This window comes from Neoarius graeffei, chromosome 17 (genome assembly GCF_027579695.1).
Source record: "Neoarius graeffei isolate fNeoGra1 chromosome 17, fNeoGra1.pri, whole genome shotgun sequence".
Lineage (NCBI taxonomy): Eukaryota > Metazoa > Chordata > Actinopteri > Siluriformes > Ariidae > Neoarius > Neoarius graeffei.
The window spans coordinates 37,330,720-37,352,698 of NC_083585.1; positions in this window are offsets into that span (position 1 = coordinate 37,330,720).

Below are 21,979 nucleotides of genomic sequence, written 5' to 3' on the forward strand. Positions count from 1 at the left end.
CATCTTGAATCTTGAGCAAACTCTGAAACATCAATGAGGTGCGATTTTGCACCTTGTCACACAGCACACATTTTCCTGATCCAGCCTGCAAAGACTAATTAAATTAAAGAAGCCAGAACAAACAGCAGCCTTGGCCATGATGAGCAAATCCACTCTAACTTTGACTTGAAATCTAGAATAAACATCCTATTCTTGAATTGCAAGTGACGTCAAAGCAAAATAGAAACCCGGATGTCGGCCATGTTGGTGGATATGTTGCAGGTAAAATCCGTTCTCAGGTTAAACCTGTATTCAACCTAGGTTGAATTGGTGAACCATATTTTACCTAGGTTAAAAATATAGACAGCATTCAGTCTAGGTTTAATTTATAATTTTTGTATGTTTTGAGACAGTTAGCTTTTTTGTTAGGGTTTGGGTTAGTTTTATTTTAGGGTTTGGGTTAGTTTTATTTTAGGGTTTGGGTTAGCTTTTTCTTGGGGTTTGGGTTAATTTGATTTTACGGTTTGGGTTAGCTTTTTGTTGGGGTTTGGGTTAGTTTTATTTTAGGGTTTGGGTTAGTTTTATTTTAGCGTTTGGGTTAGCTTTTTGTTGGGGTTTGGGTTAGTTTTATTTTAGGGTTTGAGTTAGCTTTTTGTTAGGGTTTGGGTTAGCTTTTTGTTGGGGTTTGGGTTAATTTTATTTTAGGGTTTGGGTTAGCTTTTTGTTAGGGTTTGGGTTAGTTTTATTTTAGGGTTTGGGTTAGTTTTATTTCAGGGTTTGGGGTAGCTTTTTGTTGGGGTTTGGGTTAGTTTTATTTTAGGGTTTGGGTTAGTTTTATTTTAGCGTTTGGGTTAGCTTTTTGTTGGGGTTTGGGTTAGTTTTATTTTAGGGTTTGGGTTAGTTTTATTTCAGGGTTTGGGTTAGCTTTTTGTTGGGGTTTGGGTTAGTTTAATTTTAGGGTTTGGGTTAGTTTTATTTTAGCGTTTGGGTTAGCTTTTTGTTGGGGTTTGGGTTAGTTTTATTTTAGGGTTTGAGTTAGCTTTTTGTTAGGGTTTGGGTTAGTCTTATTTTATGGTTTGGGTTAGTTTTTTTGTTGGGGTTTGGGTTAGTTTTATTTTAGGGTTTGGGTTAATTTTATTTCAGGGTTTGGGTTAGCTTTTTGTTGGGGTTTGGGTTAGTTTTATTTTAGGGTTTGGGTTAGTTTTATTTTAGCGTTTGGGTTAGCTTTTTGTTGGGGTTTGGGTTAGTTTTATTTTAGGGTTTGAGTTAGCTTTTTGTTAGGGTTTGGGTTAGTCTTATTTTATGGTTTGGGTTAGTTTTTTTGTTGGGGTTTGGGTTAGTTTTATTTTAGGGTTTGGGTTAGTTTTATGTTAGGGTTTGGGTTAGCTTTTTGTTGGGGTTTGGGTTAGTTTTATTTTAGGGTTTGGGTTAGCGTTTTGTTGGGGTTTGAGTTAGTTTTATTTTAGGGTTTGGGTTAGCTTTTTGTTGGGGTTTGGGTTAATTTTATTTTAGGGTTTGGGTTAGCGTTTTGTTGGGGTTTGGGTTAATTTTATTTTAGGGTTTGGGTTAGCGTTTTGTTGGGGTTTGGGTTAGTTTTATTTTAGGGTTTGGGTTAGCTTTTTGTTGGGGTTTGGGTTAGTTTTATTTTAGGGTTTGGGTTAGCTTTTTGTTGGGGTTTGGGTTAGTTTTATTTTAGGGTTTGGGCTAGCTTTTTGTTGGGGTTTGGGTTAATTTTATTTTAGGGTTTGGGTTAGCTTTTTGTTGGGGTTTGGGTTAATTTTATTTTAGGGTTTGGGTTAGCGTTTTGTTGGGGTTTGGGTTAGTTTTATTTTAGGGTTTGGGTTAGCTTTTTGTTAGGGTTTGGGTTAGTTTTATTTTAGGGTTTGGGTTAGCTTTTTGTTGGGGTTTGGGTTAATTTTATTTTAGGTTAGCTTTATGCGTGGGAACACAAGCAAGGAATTCACTCAGTCAAGTAAGTACTGTAAACACAGCAGAACTGTCACATTTCTTTTTTAAGTTGAAGTTGATTTTGATTTCACTATGATTTTCCTTGAGCTCATGTGCTACCAGATTATGACAATCTTCGGGCTCTTAGAGGAATCTGTTAGGACTACAGGGTCAAATCCTACATTCGGTCTACCTACATAAACACTAAAACGGGAAAGACATGGAAGCTTACTTACACTGCATCATCCATGCTTTGTTTTGGGAGTTGATCCGTCAATAAAGTTGTCCTTTTCAGTTCTTTGATTGATTTGTCCTTGTTTTTTCAGTTACCACACTTTTTATGACTAAACACAAAGACAGAGGGGTTGTAGGCTTGGATCATTAGACTTTACCTCCAACACTGAAGTGTGCAGAACACAGTTGCGTGTTTTCTGTCAGTGCAAAATTTTGACAGTGAATTCTGTTTAATCACGCTTTGCGACATTTAGCTTCTTTAGGTATTCTATAAAACTTTACATAAGGAAAAGTGAATTTTCCCCATGTGAATTTAAATAAATGACTGAAGTTATCTAACTTAGTAAACAAATATAGTGCCTGGTTACCCCCCAAGGCACAAGGCATTATGGGTATGTGAAAGTAGAGAATCCAAAAAAGCCATCTTCATCCAATTTATGCTTTGAACAGACCATTCACACTTTGGGTGTACTCACACTCACACCCGAGCATGTTTGACCCCTAAAGTCCGGTTGGTTTGACTATAGAGACCACCCGGGTGTGGTTCAGTTGGACTGCTCAGAAGAGGTGTGCTCAGGTGCGGTTCAGTTGGACTTGTGGAGTGTGATCACTAACTGCACGGAAGTCTCATCTCATCTCATCTCATCTCATCTCATTATCTGTAGCCGCTTTATCCTGTTCTACAGGGTCGCAGGCAAGCTGGAGCCTATCCCAGCTGACTACGGGCGAAAGGCGGGGTACACCCTGGACAAGTCGCCAGGTCATCACAGGGCTGACACATAGACACAGACAACCATTCACACTCACACCTACAGTCAATTTAGAGTCACCAGTTAACCTAACCTGCATGTCTTTGGACTGTGGGGGAAACCGGAGCACCCGGAGGAAACCCACGCGGACACGGGGAGAACATGCAAACTCCACACAGAAAGGCCCTCGCCGGCCCCGGGGCTCGAACCCAGGACCTTCTTGCTGTGAGGCGCCAGCACTAACCACTACACCACCGTGCCGCCCTGCACGGAAGTCAAACTTTTCAATTCACTGGAGAATATTTGGGTTAATAACGGGTCTGGTTCTTATTTTACTGATGAATGTGAATTGCAGTAAAGTTGCACCATGATGACATAAGCACACTCGGGACCAGAACATAAAGCACAGTGTGAGTACAGGAGAGCGGGTGAGGGGGGCGTAGGGACAATCGCTCTCGGGAGCAGTACAAGGCAATCAGTTCTAGTGTGAGTACGCCCTTACTTTATTTTCACACTTCATTAAATCACAGCAGGACAACTGGACAATGATGTCCAGATCTAATGAGCTCCTTAAGACAAAAATATGCTGAAAATGGTCATTTTTCTGTAATTATTTTGAATCCACGTGCAGTCACTACAAATATTTTTTGTAGCATTTATGAAAGATTAAAAAACTGGCAAAGTGGGTGTAACACTGATCCATTCACAGTGTACAGATAATAATATTAAAAGTGTACAATACAGGCTGTAAAGTAGGGTAGACTCAGGTCAGAATCTGTTTGTGTGTGCGTGTGCATGTGTGTGTGTCTATGGTGTGGGGTGGGGTGGGGTGTTAATTGGATCTTTAATACAGGGGTGTGGCCAAACAGCAAAAACATATTTTAAGACATTTTTGCAGAGAACACTATGATATCACAATATTCAGGTTGACAGACAAAGTTCCACTCAAACGGTGGTCCATTATTAACAACACCATATACATCCATTATTACTCATTATTAATAATAACCAGCGCGTCAGTAGCTCACACGGCCATACCACGAGAAACCAGACTCGTTTATAATTAGCTAAGTTGTTCTTCATGAGAACAATTAGATCTTCCAAACAAAACAATCAGAATCAAAAAACAGTGAAAACTCAGGGACGAGCAGCAATTTTCCTGAAAGTTCATTAACCGGCCGAATGAGCAACTTGTTAATGAGAAATCACAAAACCAGGGAGTAACTTTTGTGCAGACTGATTAGATCTTCCAAACAAAACAATCAAAATCAAAATCCACTGAAAACTCAGGGAGGAGTAGCGACTTTTGTGAATTGTGGATGGACGATGGACAGACAGACGGATGCCGCATGATTGCAGTTGCTCATTGGCAACGCCTACGGCCGGTGAGCTAAAATAAATAAATAAGTAAATAATAGTTCGATCATTTAAAATTTATAATTAGTGTAATTAATAATCAACAATCCATTGTTGTTATACTCAAAACTATTATTACCTCCACCAACATTGCTGGAGGAGGTTGCTTTCGCCTCCATTTGTTTATTTATTTGTCTGTTCCCAATGCAACTCAAAAAGCAGTGAACAGATTTTGATAAAATTTGGTGTCCAGCTTTATTATTATCCTCGGTTCAAGTGATTTAATTTTGATGTTTATATAATGTGGCTTGGCGGAGGTATACACTCTAATGAGTACCCTTCTATTTTTTATATTACTTTATTATTTATATTTATTTATACGGTGGCACGGTGGTGTAGTGGTTAGCACTGTCACCTCATAGCAAGAAGGTCCTGGGTTCAAACCCAGAAGCCAGCGAGGCCCTTTCTGTGCGGAGTCTGCATGTTCTCCCCGTGTCCGTGTGGGTTTCCTCCGGGTGCTCCGGTTTCCCCCACAGTCCAAAGACATGCAGGTTAGGTTAACTGGTGACTCTGAGGCTACATCCACATGGCAACGAGATTTATTTTTTTTAAATATCGCGTCCACATGGGCAACGGATCAGTAAAATATCAGGTACATATGGCAACGCAACGCTTGCTGAAAACGATGCAATACACATGCCACACCTCTACGTGCGCTGTAAGACGGTCCCATCGGAGACACCAGAACAATAGAATAAGTAGACGCATGCGCATAAACCCCTTCTTCTGTAGCATCAGCCACATAAAGTTTTGATTATTAATCAGTAGCGTAAAACGAAAGACGCGGAAAGAGGAATGAATGGGGGTAGATGGAAGCCGGTACGCCAACATTCTGATATCCTCCAGAATTCTTTAATGGTCCGGAATAAATTGAATGCTACACGTTGATGGATTACTTTGTTCTTCTACGCCCTTTTTGAGGAATATACTGTCGGACTTAAACCAACATCTGAGATCGTTCCTTTTTTTCTCATATTTTTGCTGGCAGGATTGTTTTTGTCTTTGGAAAGCGCACGGGCGGTGCGCGGTTTGGTACTGCTTCCGCAGTGTTTGGACTAAAGACTCTGCCCTAAGGGCTATTCTCTCTCTCTCTCTCTCTCTCTCTCTCTCTCTCTCACTTTGCACCATTACACAATAAATATTCACAGTGAAAATATTTTGTAAGCGCGTTTCATGAACCAAGTTATAGGATTTGTTGACAACTCGCATCGAGTTCATTGCACTTCTACTCGGCGTGAAGCACTGACAGTCATGTGGTTGTGACGTCATCGTAAACAAATCCGTTCTACTCATCTAGACGACTTCGCAACGGCGCCGTTGCCAGATTTTTCCACTCTGGAACCCGTTCTCAAAAGATTTCGTTTTGGGGCACCCAAAACGCTGGTGCCGTGTGGACGCCAGGCCGAAACAATAAACAATTTTATCAGATTCACCTGAATCCGTTGCCGTGTGGACAGGGCCTAAATTGACCGTAGGTGTGAATGTGAGTGTGAATGGTTGTCTGTGTCTATGTGTCAGCCCTGTGATGACCTGGCGACTTGTCCAGGGTGTACCCCGCCTCTCGCCCGTAGTCAGCTGGGATAGGCTCCAGCTTGCCTACGACCCTGTAGAACAGGATAAAGCGGCTAGAGATAATGGATGGATGGATATTACTTTTTTATAATTATTAGTATTATTATTATAAATATTAGTACCTTCTTCTTTTAACACATTGTTAATAAATACTAATATAAATGATTTACATGACCTGTGCAATACTGTGGTGTTAATATTTTCGCATGTACAGCAACAGATCATGTCACACAGAAAAAGATGAAAAGCTGATTTTGATGCAATGTACAACAATACATTATTCATATCATATCATAACATCATATTTTACGCCCTTAACTTCTTTTTGTCGTTAATAATTTGCTACGGGAAATGACACATGCATGAAGTGAAACCCAACCAATGCTCGTACACTCAATTTCCAATAGTCATGAACTGACAAAATAAGGCTGAACCAAATGGGAACAAAAGCCAAGTAGTTAAAGCAACTGAATGCCCGAGCTGGCGGCGGCCATTAAACGCCTCAGTGCTCACACCCAGAGCCGAATGCGTACACTGCATTTTCCTTTTCAGTTCAAAGGCACTTAGACAGCCTGACATTATTTTGTAAAGAAAATTCATCAAAAAAATGTAAAGATAAAAGAAGCACTAAAACAGTAGAGCTCTCTTCTTTTAAAGGTTATTCCTCCACTCAGGGATCGTTCTCTCTGCACAGGAAAAAGTGAGAAGATAAACTCTTGTGACAGTCACTGATGCATTATGCATGTCTGTGTTTTTAATAGTTCATTCTGTGCTAGCGAAAGAGAATTACGCAGTCCAGTGCGTCTGTGTGCGAGACTTATGCATGTCATGCATTTGTAAATGAGAAGAATTTAAGATGCTTAGCTAAACACTGCTATGCTGCGCATTCGCCAATCAACAGCACTCGAATCAGTTAGGACTTCTGATTGCGTGTGTATAGAGCATAAGTGTTTAACGTCTTCTCCATATTATGTCGGCTGACGAGCTGCATTGTTGACTGGCACATAAAAAAAACCACTTAAAATGTACAACAGCAAATTCATTAGTATTAGTGTGTTAATATTTGAGTGATTATTTTACTAGGAACTCAAGTATTCATATTTATAACACTCGACGTAAATCCGATTTGCATTTACCAAAATAAGCTTATTGCTCAGTCAATGAACTTTTAGATATTCGGGTTCAATACTTTTTAATTCATTGCCAGCAAATATTAAATCAACTACGTCTCTAAATCAATTTAAAAGGCTCATTAGGTCATATTTTTCATAGTCTTATTTATATTATATAATTATTATGATATTTTGTTAGTTTTATATCTGGGCGGCACGGTGGTGTAGTGGTTAGCGCTGTTGCCTCACAATAAGAAGGTCCGGGTTCGAGCCCCATGGCCGGCGAGGGCCTTTCTGTGTGGAGTTTGCATGTTCTCCCCGTGTCCGCGTGGGTTTCCTCCGGGTGCTCCGGTTTCCCCCACAGTCCAAAGACATGCAGGTTAGGTTAACTGGTGACTCTAAATTGACCGTAGGTGTGAATGTGAGTGTGAATGGTTGTCTGTGTCTATGTGTCAGCCCTGTGATGACCTGGCGACTTGTCCAGGGTGTACCCCGCCTTTCGCCCGTAGTCAGCTGGGATAGGCTCCAGCTTGCCTGCGACCCTGTAGAACAGGATAAAGCGGCTAGAGATAATGAGATGAATGAGATGAGTTTTATATCTCTTTTTTTCATTGTGTTTTTTCTCTTGAGACCATGGTGGTAGTATTAAATTGAAATTTTGGATCAATCATGTTAATGAGATTTTTAAAGACTGCTGGCATGGATTTTTGAAATCGTACATAAGTGTAGTTTTGCATTGTATTTTTGAAGTTGTGGATCGGTTTGGTTTTGCAGGGCCTCTATGGATACCAGGTGTGCTGAATGGGCCACCCTGTTGAAATAAAGTTTATCTATCTATCTATCTATCTATCTATCTATCTATCTATCTATCTATCTATCTATCTATCTATCTATCTATCTATCTATCTAACGCAATATAAATTCAGGCAGTGTGTGAATTTTGATTCAAGTTTCTGTCTTTGCACTGTTTCACATGAAAAGGTCAAAGGGAAGCAGACTGCACTTGTAGGTAGGACCGTCTGGAGTGTCGGGAAAGAAGGCTATACATCTCCGACTCTTCCTTTTCCTTTTTAGGTCAGTAGCTTGGGGTGCCATTTCAGAAGGGAATCATGAAATTGGGCTGGAAATGAGACGTGTCGCTAAATGTCAACTCGTCCTCTCCCCCATCACTGCCTGACATGCTGAACTACAGCCGACGACACGGGCCAAATGTGCCGAGCTACCTTCCAGGCAGGCTGGTGGGCCTTATTAATATTTATAGAAGAACAGCTTAAGGGCAGCCCCCTTGAGAGCTATCACTCCACTTTGCTGCCTAATGCTCACAAAATATATTGACAAGTCTCTCGCAGCTCTCGCCGCCACAGGCCCGCATGCCTTTGGAGCCAAGCGCACGCTTGCGCTCGGCTTGGTTTGAATAGAGGCCGCTTTGGTGGGAAAACAAAGAGCTGAGTGTGTATGCCATTGGCTGGCTGATTGAACAATCCCTTCTACTTTATTGTCTAATGAGGTTTCTGCTTTGAATACAATAAATTTATTTTGCAACTCACTTTTGGCTCGGTTCAACAGCCAGGCAAAGCAAAGTTTAATGACATTTGTTCTTACCTTTTGAACTTAAGTAAACAATCCATGGTGGATTTATAAATGCCACACTGTTCACACAAAGTTTTTATACCTGAACTTAATGAAACTATCCATTCAAAACAAGAAACTTGTTTCTTCTGAATCATTCCATGCTGCATTTTGTATGACTAATATTTATCCAAACAAAATTCTAAAAAAAAAAAAAAAAAAACCTTTACATCTACACTCACCGGCTACTTTAATAGGAACTTGTTCTTGACTCTAAGATCCCTGTTCTTGGCTGCAGGAGTGGAACCCAATGTGTTCTTCTGCTGTTGCATGCTGAGACGCTTTTCTGCTCACCATGGTTGTAAAGAGTTACTACAAGTTGCTGTATCCTTCCTGGCAGCTCGAATCAATCTGGCCATTTTCCTCTGAACTCTCTTATCAACAAGATGTTTGTTTCCACCCACAGAACTGTCGCTCACTCGATGTTTTTTTTTTCCCACACCATTCTGTGTAAATGGGCGGCACGGTGGTGTAGTGGTTAGTGCTGTCGCCTCACAGCAAGAAGGTCCGGGTTTGAGCCCCGTGGCCGGCGAGGGCCTTTCTGTGCGGAGTTTGCATGTTCTCCCCGTGTCCACATGGGTTTCCTCCGGGTGTTCCGGTTTCCCCCACAGTCCAAAGACATGCAGGTTAGGTTAACTGGTGACTCTAAATTGACCGTAGGTGTGAATGTGAGTGTGAATGGTTGTCTGTGTCTATGTGTCAGCCCTGTGATGACCTGGCGACTTGTCCAGGGTGTACCCCGCCTTTCGCCTGTAGTCAGCTGGGATAGGCTCCAGCTTGCCTGCGACCCTGTAGAACAGGATAAAGCGGCTAGAGATAATGAAATGAGATGAGATTCTGTGTAAACTCTAGAAACTGTTGTGTGTGAAAACCCCAGGAGGAGATCAGCAGTTTCTGAAATACTCAAACCAGTCCATCTGGCTCAAACCAACACCCATGCTACAGTGAAAATCACACTCTGAGATCACAATTTTTCCCATTCTGGTGTTTGAAGTGAGCATTAACTGAAGCTCTTGAGTTGTATCTGCATGATTTGATGCATTGTGCTGCAGGCTGATTTGAGACCTGCATCAAACTGCAGGTGGATGGGTGGGTGTTCCTAATAAAGTGACTGGTGAGTATATGTATAAGCCACTTCCTAAAGAAAACAAATCAAACACGTCTTATTAAAATGCTTCCTTTGTCACTCATTAACTTATTCAGATCACAAACGTGCAGCCCAGATCTGAACACGCATGAATAAATGGTTCTTTGTGATCTGTTTAATGAGAGGCAGACAATAAGTGCTAGCGAGACAAACAAGCTAGCAAAGGTCCAAAAAAAATAAACGGCTGTTAACTCCTTGGTGGGATGGACGGGGAAATCACTTGCACTCAACTATTAGTGACACCTCAATTAAGATAAAGGTGTGTTATATAACGCCTGAGTGTAGCTGTGAGAACCATTACAGAGAAAGACCTATGTTTTGTTTGTGGGTAAACAGAGTTTGGCACTGGGAGGACAGCTAGCAAGCGTGAAAGAGGAACAAAGTATGTATGCGCCTCCGTGTGTGTGTTGGTGGGGGCTTAGTACCTAACCTCATTCCCAGAAATCTGCTACCCTGCAGTGTTCAGTTCCAAACACACCTGGTCCTAATATTCAGATGCTGCTTAAGGACTTAATTAGCTGAAGTGTGTGTGTGTGTGTGTGTGTGTGTGTGTGTGTGTGTGTGTGTGTGTGTTAGATTAGAATTGGAATGAAATTCAGCAGGAACGTGTTCAGGAGTTGGGCATTCCTGCTTAAGCAGATTAGGAAAGATCAGAGTATCTTCACAGAGACATCGCTATACCAGAGCTGCATCTTTTTTACACTGAGGCAAACTGCTTGCAAACATCCTGCTTAAAAATACATGAAAAAAAGTCTAATTCTCATCACACTGAAAGTTTACTTCCAGCAAGAAAACAAGATGCCAACATCGAGGCTAATTTACGGATCAAGAAAGTGTATGTTTTCATTTTGTACAGATTTTATAAACTATTATTAGCCTTTAGATTATGGTGCTGTTGAATTCTTGGCTTGGAGTCAGGCTTGTAGTACCTGAGTTTGGCTCGTGCTCTAATTTTAAGGACTCGTGACTTGACTTGGACTTCAGCGCTGATGACTCGGACTCGGACTCAGACTCGTGCATTAACTGCATTAGGACTTGTAAATTGGAGAGGAGGACTTGGATTTTTTCTTTATTCTTTAAAACATGCCATAATAATTTGGCATAAGATATTTATATCTACATTAATGTTTAAACCAGGGCTTTGAACCAGAATTTTTTTCCTATTGGTTCGTTCCGAACAGAAACGGAATTTTAACGTTTCCGGTTTTGGGTTCCACCATTAAATAGACGTTCCCAAACCGGTTAGAACAAAAAAAATGTCGTTCCCGGAACGGTTAATTACGTTCCCTGTCAGCTGTTTAACAAATGGCTATAAAATTATGTCTCTGTCTCATCCGGCTTAAGCCAAATGTAGGCTAATTCTATTACAATAAATAATAAGACAAGAAATAATTCAAAACAATTATTATTTCAAATGTTGGCGATTTGGATTCTCGGTATGTCTTCCCATCTACACAAACAGAAAAAGTGCCAAAAATGAAAGATAATTCGTTTAGTGTGTTACCAAAGGCTAGTCAGGCCCTATGCATTGATAGGCTAACAGAGGTTAACGTCATTTAATGTTCGCGAGCCTCTCATTAACGTGGACAGATATCGTGTTTGAAATTGACGTTTTTGAATAACGATAGACTGCAATATTTACCTCTTATTTAAGGTGTGAAGACGTGATAGTAGTCCACCCTCCCGCTCTCTCCATTCAGTCAGCGAACATCACACAGGAAGTGAACCCCAGCGGGTCATAGAAACTTGCGCAGGAGAAGAATGACTTTTTTTATTTGTAGGCTACGGAAACTTTGAGGAACGAAATAAAAACCGGTATTAACCGGTTACCATTATTTTTAATAAGCGTTTCTGTTCCGGAACATAAAAAATATTAAAGTTTCTGGTTTCGTTTCTGTTCCATGTGAAATAGAAAAAGTTCCCGGTTTTTGTTTTCGTTCCTTGAACCGGTTCAAAGCCCTGGTTTAAACTAATTTTCTGCAAGAGTGTCACACTTGCGCACCTTGGCTCGTGCATCAGATAGACTCTCGGGCGCGCTCCGGACAGTGCGCGCACCACGCGGACTCTCTCGCGCGCTGTAAACTACTCGCACCTGCACAGGATTAAGGCGCAATCAGCATGCCTATATAAAAACTGTGAAAACGCACGTACTTTGCAAAGTATTGAGTTGCGTTGCTGACATGTTACCGAGCCTCATTTCTTTGTTTGGTTTCCTGATCCCTGATTTCCTGTTTCTCATCTTTGATTCTACTGAGTCTACGATAGTCTGTTTGTGCCTCACTCCACCGCTTGCCTGTTTTACGATTTTGCCTGCCGTTCTGGATTGTTTACCTGTCTTCACTTGTATTAATAAATACACCTTCTGCACTTACATCTGTCTCCCAACCATCTCTGACAGAATACTTCACACTCCCTGACAAAGAGAGTGCACATTCACCTGTTCATACGTCATGTTCAGGAACAAACTAATGTAATGGCGCTAAAACAGCCACCATCAAATGGTGCGGTTGGAGTCTTGTTCTCGGACTCGATGAAGATCAATAGTGGACTTGACTTGGACTTGACTCGGTCGGCCCTGCGATGACCTGGCGACTTGTCCAGGGTGTGCCCCGCCTCTCGCCCATAGTCAGCTGGGATAGGCTCCAGCTTGCCCGCGACCCTGAACAGGATAAGTGGTTACGGATAATGGATGGATAGATGGACTTGACTTGGACTTGAACACTGGGGACTCGAGACTGAACTTGGACTCGAAGTTTAGCGACTCGACTACAACACTGCTTGGAGTTGATTAATCTTCTATAACTGCACAACTCTGACTGCAGTTCTAGCTCTAATTTAAATAATAATTTTAGATATATTTATACACTCATTCTAATGCATCATTGTTTCCATAGTCACAACTAATTCATATGGTAAATAATCTACATACTCTATAAGAATAATAATACACTGATTTAAAATTTTGTTTTTATCTCATTATCTCTAGCCGCTTTATCCTGTTCTACAGGGTCGCAGGCAAGCTGGAGCCTATCTCAGCTGACTACGGGCGAAAGGCGGGGTACACCCTGGACAAGTCGCCAGGTCATCACAGGGCTGACACATAGACACAGACAACCATTCACACTCACATTCACACCTACGGTCAATTTAGAGTCACCAGTTAACCTAACCTGCATGTCTTTGGACTGTGGGGGAAACCGGAGCACCCGGAGGAAACCCACGCGGACACGGGGAGAACATGCAAACTCCACACAGAAAGGCCCTCGCCGGCCACGGGGCTCGAACCCGGACCTTCTTGCTGTGAGGCGACAGCGCTAACCACTACACCACCGTGCCACCCTTTGTTTTTATTATAACATGAATTGTTTTCGAGTTTTCATTAAGGAGACATTTCTTCAACATTTATGGAAAGCGTCTCTGGGGTCAGCGCTTTGTAACAATCAGTAAGATTTCTGCCACTAGGCAGGTTTCTATTGTAGTTATGAGCAAATTTGAAGTGACTTTATAAAAAAAAAAACACACACACAATTGTGAATGGTCTGTGTTTCCACTGAGTGATGTTATGCATTAAAGCATAAAGTTTTCTTCTCTCGCAACAGTCATTCCAATTAAACATGGTGACGGCTTTCCAAGACCGGATAAGGGCCCGGTCCCACAACTATAACTATACCGATAACTACAACTAAGACTATACCTACACCTGAATTTAGTTCCAGTCTGGAGCAGTCACACCACAACTATAATCCTCACTATAATATCGCTTGATGCTGCCATTCAGGTAAATAAATGCATGCAACTTGGGAATAGTCATGGAAGTTTTTTCCAAGTAGTAGCACATTATTCCAGGTCATACTGTACAGCCTGGACTTCAAAACAACCCACATACATACTCCAGTGGTTGATATAATATGGATAGGTCACAAATTACGGAAATATAATAAAAAAGGATTCAAAATACGGAGTGGTTACGGATTTTAATCTGGATGCATCACGGATTTACGGATTGGTCACGGATGTTTCAGTACATTACAGATTGGTTACCGATTTCATACGGCTGATCCATCACGGATAAAAAATTAAGAAATCTAAAACAATGAAATGTTTGGACTGCTGAAGTTCATAATTAACATATCTTTCCTGCATTTATAGGTTTACTTTATTAATTTACGATTGATACAGTTAGGTCCATATATATTTGGACACTGACACAAATTTTGTTTTTTTTACCTGTTTACTGAAACATCATCAAGTTATAATTATATAATGGACATGGACATAAAGTCCAGACTTTCAGCTTCCATTTGAGGGTATCCACATTAAAATTGGATGAAGGGTTTAGGAGTTTCAGCTCCTTAACATGTGCCACCCTGTTTTTAAAGGGACCAAAAGTAATTGGACAATTGACTCAAAGGCTATTTCATGGGCAGGTGTGGGCAATTCCTTCGTTATGTCATTCTCAATTAAGCAGATAAAAGGCCTGGAGTTGATTTGAGGTGTGGTGCTTGCATTTGGAAGATTTTACTGTGAAGAAAACATGCGGTCAAAGGAGCTCTCCATGCAGGTGAAACAAGCCATCCTTAAGCTGCGAAAACAGAAAAAAACCCATCCAAGAAATTGCTACAATATTAGGAGTGGCAAAATCTACAGTTTGGTACATCCTGAGAAAGAAAGAAAGCACTGGTGAACTCATCAATGCAAAAAGACCTGGACGCCCACAGAAGACAACAGTGGTGGATGATCGCAGAATAATTTCCATGGTGAAGAGAAATCCCTTTACAACAGCCAACCAAGTGAACAACACTCTTCAGGAGGTAGGCATATCAATATCCAAATCTACCATAAAGAGAAGACTGCATGAAAGTAAATACAGAGGGTTCACTGCACGGTGCAAGCCACTCATAAGTCTCAAGAATAAAAAGGCTAGATTGGACTTTGCTAAAAAACATCTAAAAAAGCCAGCACAGTTCTGGAAGAACATTCTTTGGACAGATGAAACCAAGATCAACCTCTACCAGAATGATGGAAAGAAAAAAGTATGGCGAAGGCGTGGTACAGCTCATGATCCAAAGCATACCACATCATCTGTAAAACACGGCGGAGGCAGTGTGATGGCTTGGGCATGCATGGCTGCCAGCGGCACTGGGTCACTAGTGTTTATTGATGATGTGACACAGGACAGAAGCAGCCAGATGAATTCTGAGGTATTCAGCGACATACTGTCTGCTCAAATCCAGCCAAACCGATTGGTCGGCGTTTCATAATACAGATGGACAATGACCCAAAACATAAAGCCAAAGCAACCCAGGAGTTTATTAAAGCAAAGAAGTGGAATATTCCTGAATGGCCAAGTCAGTCACCTGATCTGAACCCAATTGAGCATGCATTTCACTTGTTAAAGACTAAACTTCAGACAGAAAGGCCCACAAACAAACAGCAACTGAAAACCGCTGCAGTAAAGGCCTGGCAGAGCATTAAAAAGGAGGAAACACAGTGTCTGGTGATGTCCATGAGTTCAAGACTTCAGGCAGTCATTGCCAACAAAGGGTTTTCAACCAAGTATTAGAAATGAACATTTTATTTACAATTATTTAATTTGTCCAATTACTTTTGAGCCCCTGAAATGAAGGGATTGTGTTTAAAAAATGCTTTAGTTCCTCACATTTTTATGCAATCATTTTGTTCAACCCACTGAATTAAAGCTGAAAGTCTGAACTTCAACTGCATCTGAATTGTTTTGTTCAAAATTCATTGTGGTAATGTACAGAACCAAAATTAGAAAAATGTTGTCTCTGTCCAAATATTTATGGACCTAACTGTATTTCACAGAAAATATCACAAATCCGTGAATAAAAGATCTGTGCTTTGTATTATATTTTTTATTTTCCGTGAATCCGTATTCCGTGACTTCATGATGCAACAAGCATGTACAAAGATGCCAAGGGAAAAATAGGACGTGCTCAGACAACATCACATGAAAACAATTACCTGTTTGGTCAGATGTTTTATCGGATCAGGTCCAGGCCTGGAAAAATCGCTCCAGAAGCAATCTCACTGATACGGATAAACCCAGACCTGGGCTATAGGTATCGTTATTGGTCTGGTGTGACCACCGACCACATAAACTGCAGGGGAATGATTTATTTATAGTTATCGGTATTGTTGAACTGGGCTTTAAGTGTGGGCACTTTTCAGTGGCTTTGTTCCTTTTAATGTCATATCACGTGACTTAAATGCAAAAAATGTGTTTCCATTTCAATTTTGTGAAATATTGCTTTGCGTATAAGGATTTTTGCGATATTTGACCGTTTTTTTCCCAAAAAAATTCACGTTTCCATTACTCAGCTTTTAGTTTGCAGTTTCAAACCATGCATTAAGTAGGTTTATGGAAACCCACCTACTGTAAAGTCATCAGGACAGAAGCTTTTGCAATTTCTAGCTTCTCTGCAACAAGCTGCCTTTTTTTTGGCATTATTGTAACTTCAAGACAGCAAGAGCGAGAGCGCCAGAGAGCGAGAGAGAAGAAAAAAGAGAGGCTTTGTGAAGATTGTGACTGCAAAACAGTGTGGACTATGAAGAATAAAAAAGCTCTACAAAATTGTAGCGTATACAAATGATCAAGACGGCACTTGTTTTTTCAGATGTGCACCAAGCAACAGAAAGAAAACAGGAAGGTAAAACTGAGGTGTGCCCTCTGCTTAATAATAAGCAGCTACTCTGTTTTTTAATGACCCAAGAGACCACAGTTGCGTCTTCTTGTTTTCTTTTGGCTCACAAGACCAAATTGTGGGAACTCCCAGATCAAACTTCACCGCCGTAAAATTGGCGTAAACAGAAAGAAGCAGTGGCGTGCACAGACATTTTGGGGGGCAAGTGCTCTGGGGGGAAAAAGGGCACTTTTTTTGCGCATGTGGAACACCTTATTATAAAAGTCTGAGATTTAACCCTCCTCTTGTGTTCGGGTCACCACTGACCCGTTTTAGTTTTTAAAGGTGTAAAACAACCACTTAATGTTAATTTATTACATCAAGGCTTTTTGACTTTGCCAGGAATCTCTAGTTGAACAAAATAGAAAAATAAATTTTTGTTTTCCTAAATCTGAAAATGGTCTAGCAAAAAATATAATACTTATGTGCAGTTGTTTCTGTATGCGACGGGCTACTTCACGACAAAATAATTACAGCTTGGGCTTAGAGGGCAAACAATACATTTTCACTCGATTCATGTGTTACCTGGCTGGTGGGGCAGGGGAAGAGCTGACTGACTGCCCGATGTGTTGTCTGCACTACGACAAGGCCGTGGCTTCCAGGACGCTATGCTGCTGCAACCTCACATTGAATGCACTGCACGCTTGTTCACGTGACAGAGCAAGAGAGACAGAGGTCCGGTGTGTGTGCGGAGGGGGCACACATCGGGACATTATTTTCACACACGCTTTTAATGCCGCGGCTTTTCTAAAAGATCATGTCGACATTGGCCTCAGTAAACTGTAAAAAAAAAAATTAAAAAGGGCACTTTTTTGGACAGAGGGCAGAGGGGCAGGTGCTTGAGCACCACCTCGTGTCTATCTGTGCACGCCACTGGAAAGAAGTACATATCCGGCTTTCGTATCCTGCATCCTTTCCCTTCTGTGATTCCCCCCCCCCAGTGAACAAACTTTTATTCATGTTCTACTGCATATCAAATAGTCAAAGTTGTAATATCTGTAATAACTGGTCACATGATGATGAGGAAAAGCAGACATGCGAAAACCAAATTGAACACACAACTTACGGTGTAAATTCAGAGACCTATTTTTCACAAATCATACCTAACGCACATTTCAGTGAGTCTGTAAGGTTTGGATTGAATCAGTTTAATTAAAGTCAAAGAGGCGAATAATGTCAGTTAACAGAATCTTAATATAAAGCTTGTCTAATCATTATAATGTCTGACAGTGTTTGGAAATTTTCTAATGAATTTTACCAATTAACTGTGCTGGACTCATATCTGACCTTTCGTTATCCACTTTAATCACCTCTATCCTCAATCTGTGTAATGAGTTTTTCAGTTCCACCACTGACAAACCCTTCCTAATACGTGTGGGTTTAGAGATCCAGGATCCAGTCCTTTCCTTTCAGACTACAGGCTCCTCTTTTGCATTTACTCAACTATTTCGCCTGAACCTAGATAAAGCCTGAGATGAGACTGTTTACTCACCCCAGCGTCTTTGTCTATACATCCCCACTTTTCATTTTCGTTCCTCAATCTCTGACCTAATTCAATTTTCTGTGAAACGACCACCTGTAATCATTTGCGAGCTCTGCACAGCCTCCCTGGCTGAGTGCACCCGCTTTATTCGGCAGTGCCCTTGCATGGAGGCCAAATTCCAGACTAAGCGCTTTAATTGTGGGACCGTAATTGCTGTTGTATTAGAGGGCTTAGCAGGTCTTTCATTTCAGAGTCCGTTTTGCCTCTTGAAGCGCTTTGCCTCTGATACACACAAATGAGTAGACAGTCCGTGGAGGAGGAGAGCTACAGTGGGAGAGCTGCAGCAGGAAAAACACTGATGACGTCAAGATACAAAAGACTCATTCCCTCTGTCTACCCCCCCCCCCCCCCCCACACACACACACACACAACTCTTTTTCACTCACTCGTCCTGTAAAAGCTTGGGCTCTCTTCCCCCTTGGGTCGCTTTGTGAGCAAGAAGAGTGGAAAGTGCTGCAAACAAAGCAATCAATTGGACAACCAGTATGTCCTCGAATAAAACAAAGAGAAACTCGTTTTAAAACAGGACACAGTTCTATGGCATTTAGAAAGACACAAATGCTACAAAAGAGCGGTTGTTTTCATGCTGATACTTTTTCATCTTGAAAAAATGTGCTCATTGTGTGGCTTAAGACTGACCGTCAAACTCCAGAAAGTTTTAGACTGGAACGTCACACAGTCCGAGTCAAAAGATATTTTATTCTTTCAATGCATCGCAAATTATTCTATCCACGTTCACTGGATATGAACCATCGTGCACTCTGATTGGCTACTCAACTACGAGGATATCAGCACATATACCGTGAGTAGAGAAAAACAAAATGGCGGCGCGTGTTGCTGAACCAACCGAGGATGAAATAAAAACTCTACTAGAAAACAAAACCCCCAAAAATACAAAAAAGCAACAAAATATGGAAAGTATTTGATGGTAAGAACGTATCATTTTTTTTTTCAAGAATTATTTTTATTATAGCATTTTTCACAAATTGCTCCTGTCATGTCGCCGGTTTGTTTACATTCTCAGCGGAAATTATTTTTTGACGTCTTGTATAAGGTATTTATTTATCGAATTTGCAAAAAATAAAAATGCTCTGTTTCTCAAAATCCAGTGAATGTGGATAGAATAAAACAGTTATTCCACTCAATCTCGTCGTACATGGCTTATAGCTGACTCTGTGCTACGCGCCTCGTCAGCTATCAGCTCATGTACGACTGGATTTTGTGGAATAACTGTTACATGAAGCTTGAATCTTTCCACATCCTTTCTGCTTTAAAGCCATTATCTCCTGCGATAACATTGTACATATACTATATTAAGTCTATATTCATATACAAGTCCACCATTATGCAATTATCTGCTTTTTAATAAACAAACAAACAAACAAACAAACAAAAAAAAAAAAACATTTCCTCCTGCACAGGTGTGTCCGCCTCGGTGACATTCAAACACAGCGCTCACTTCCAGCATCCTTTCACCTGCAAATCACTAGGGCCTAATTACCTGCAAATTATCTGCCATTTCACCATCTTGCATAAGATTACAGGCCACATGATGAAACGCCACAGGGGAGACGGATCAGAGGTGAGCGACCCGTACATGCAGAAAATGTGGAATCACTCTGTTAGTCTGACGATGCTAACGGACATGACGGCCGTCAGATGAAAGAGACCTGGAAATGGAGCCTTCAAACAAAACAAGCGTGCCTTATTATTATTCTCTAAACCACCTGCAGAGGGCTGAGCTCTAATTTCCTCAAATGGTCGCTCTCTTTTTCTCACTCACTCCCTTCCTTCCCTTTCATTTTATTTATCATTTTCTATACACACCCCTCCCCGTTTCCCCTACGTTCATTATCTACCGTCATATTTGTTCCTCTATTTCTCCTACTTTTGCTCTCTGCATATTGTTCTTTGTCTCTCTCTTCCACTCTGTCTGCTTTTCTGTCCCGAGAGTCCTCTCTATGTCACAGGACACAGCGAGTTTCATCAGCTACTAGAGCTTTCTTTCTTTCTTTCTTTCTTTCTTTCTTTCTTTCTTTCTTTCGCGCGCTCACTTGCTCACTCGTTCTCTCTCTATCTCGGAGTTGTTGTTGCAGCATGGCCACTGGAGCTCTGGCGAGTCTTTCCAAATAACAGCCACTGAAGAATAGTCATCTGTTCATCCCATGATGCACCTTCAATTTTTCAATGTGAGGGCAGTCTAAAGGACTTTTCTCCTGTCAGCGTGTATCTGCGTAAATCAAGTCATGTAATAATATTAACATTTACAGTGTTTTTTTTTTCTTAAAATATTTCTTCTTCACAAATGGCACAACCGGACAGTCAAATGTCTCGATAGACACGATTCAATCGTGTTCTAACCCTCTGGGGTCTGAGGGTATTGTCTGGCGCTCTAATGATTTTGGTATGCTCTGATTTTGTTGTAAATTTCAACAAATCTAAGCAGTATTTTCAAAGTCATATGCCTTTTCCGTATTCAGCACAAGTTCAGCTATAATCATATCTATGTAATGTGTATGTTGTGATTGTACTTAAAAAATAATAACAGATAAATGAAGATGTTGTATAAAGCAGTATTAGAACTGTGTTGGAATGTGTGAAAAAGCATTACCTTACCAATTGCGGCGAACCGTTTTGGTCATTTGGGGTGATTCTGTTCAGTCTTAGGAATGTATCAAGCACAAAAACTGAAATCTGCTCCATTGATTTGGACAATTAATTGGCTGTCAAAAAATGTATGTCCTATTGTTTTGGGATAAAGGGTTGGCAGTGGGAGAGGTATTCAATTCAAGGGTAAAAAATTTCCATTCCATTCCATGAGAAGAGTGAAAACCCCTCCCACTGCCAACTCTTAATCCTATCAGATTAACTCTTAATCCCATCAGGTCACGTCACAATGGGTGAAGTCATGTTTTTTCACACATTCCAACACAGTTCTAAAACTGCTTTTTACAACAGCTTCATTTATCTGGTATTTTACTTTATTTTGGTATTTGACTTTATTCAGTGTGTCTTGAAATTAACTTTTGGGCTATTTTATTCAGTTCAGACCCACAACCAGCTCTGTTACACAATTATGCTGTAATTTTGCTCCCACTCCAACTCCACATTTTACTCTCTAAACTCAAAATCGAGCAAAATTAACTATTTTTGAGGAGAATACTTTTAACTCTGGAAAATTGCTCAGTGATTTTTCTTGTGCACGCATATCAACCGATCTGCTCATAATGAATAGAAGCAATATTTACACTTATTCGAGTTGATCTTTGGCTGGATCGAGTCGAAGTAAAAAATAAATAAATAAATGAATGAATAATAATAATAATAATAATAATAAAAAGGGCACCTCTCATCAGTGTCGCTGTTCTCAAGATTGAATTGAATCGCTGTCCTGAATCATTAATTGAATCATGAATTGATTCACTGTCCTTGAATTGAATCGCTGTCCTGATGAATTGAATCGCTGTCCTGAATCATCCGAAGCGCATAAAATCCGCGTGCCATCTCGCAACAAGTTTTACCTCCAAACAGCCCAAACTATGGCTGTTTACGGTGAGCATTCCCACTGCGAAAGAGAAACCAATTGGAACCGAAAGAGTGAAAGTGATTATCATGCTGTTACCATGTGAATTGTCTTTTATGAATGCGTAAGTGGGCTCTCAGCGCTCCGAATCCAGTGTGACTGAGTAAGCTGACAAGTTTTATGTTTCGTGTAATTTAGGTAATTTAAAAACTATCATATTATTTGGCAGTGCACACAGGAAAGTGTAAAGTTTCTGTCAATACGTTTATCGTGCTTGTATGATGAAAAACTTGTGAAGATATTTATCTAAATACATGACCTACTCATTCTAAACCTGCCGGGCTTCGCCGGTGAAGCTCTCGACCCCAGAGGGTTAAAACATACAGCAGAGTAAAAATGTAAAAGCACTCAGGAAATGTGGGAA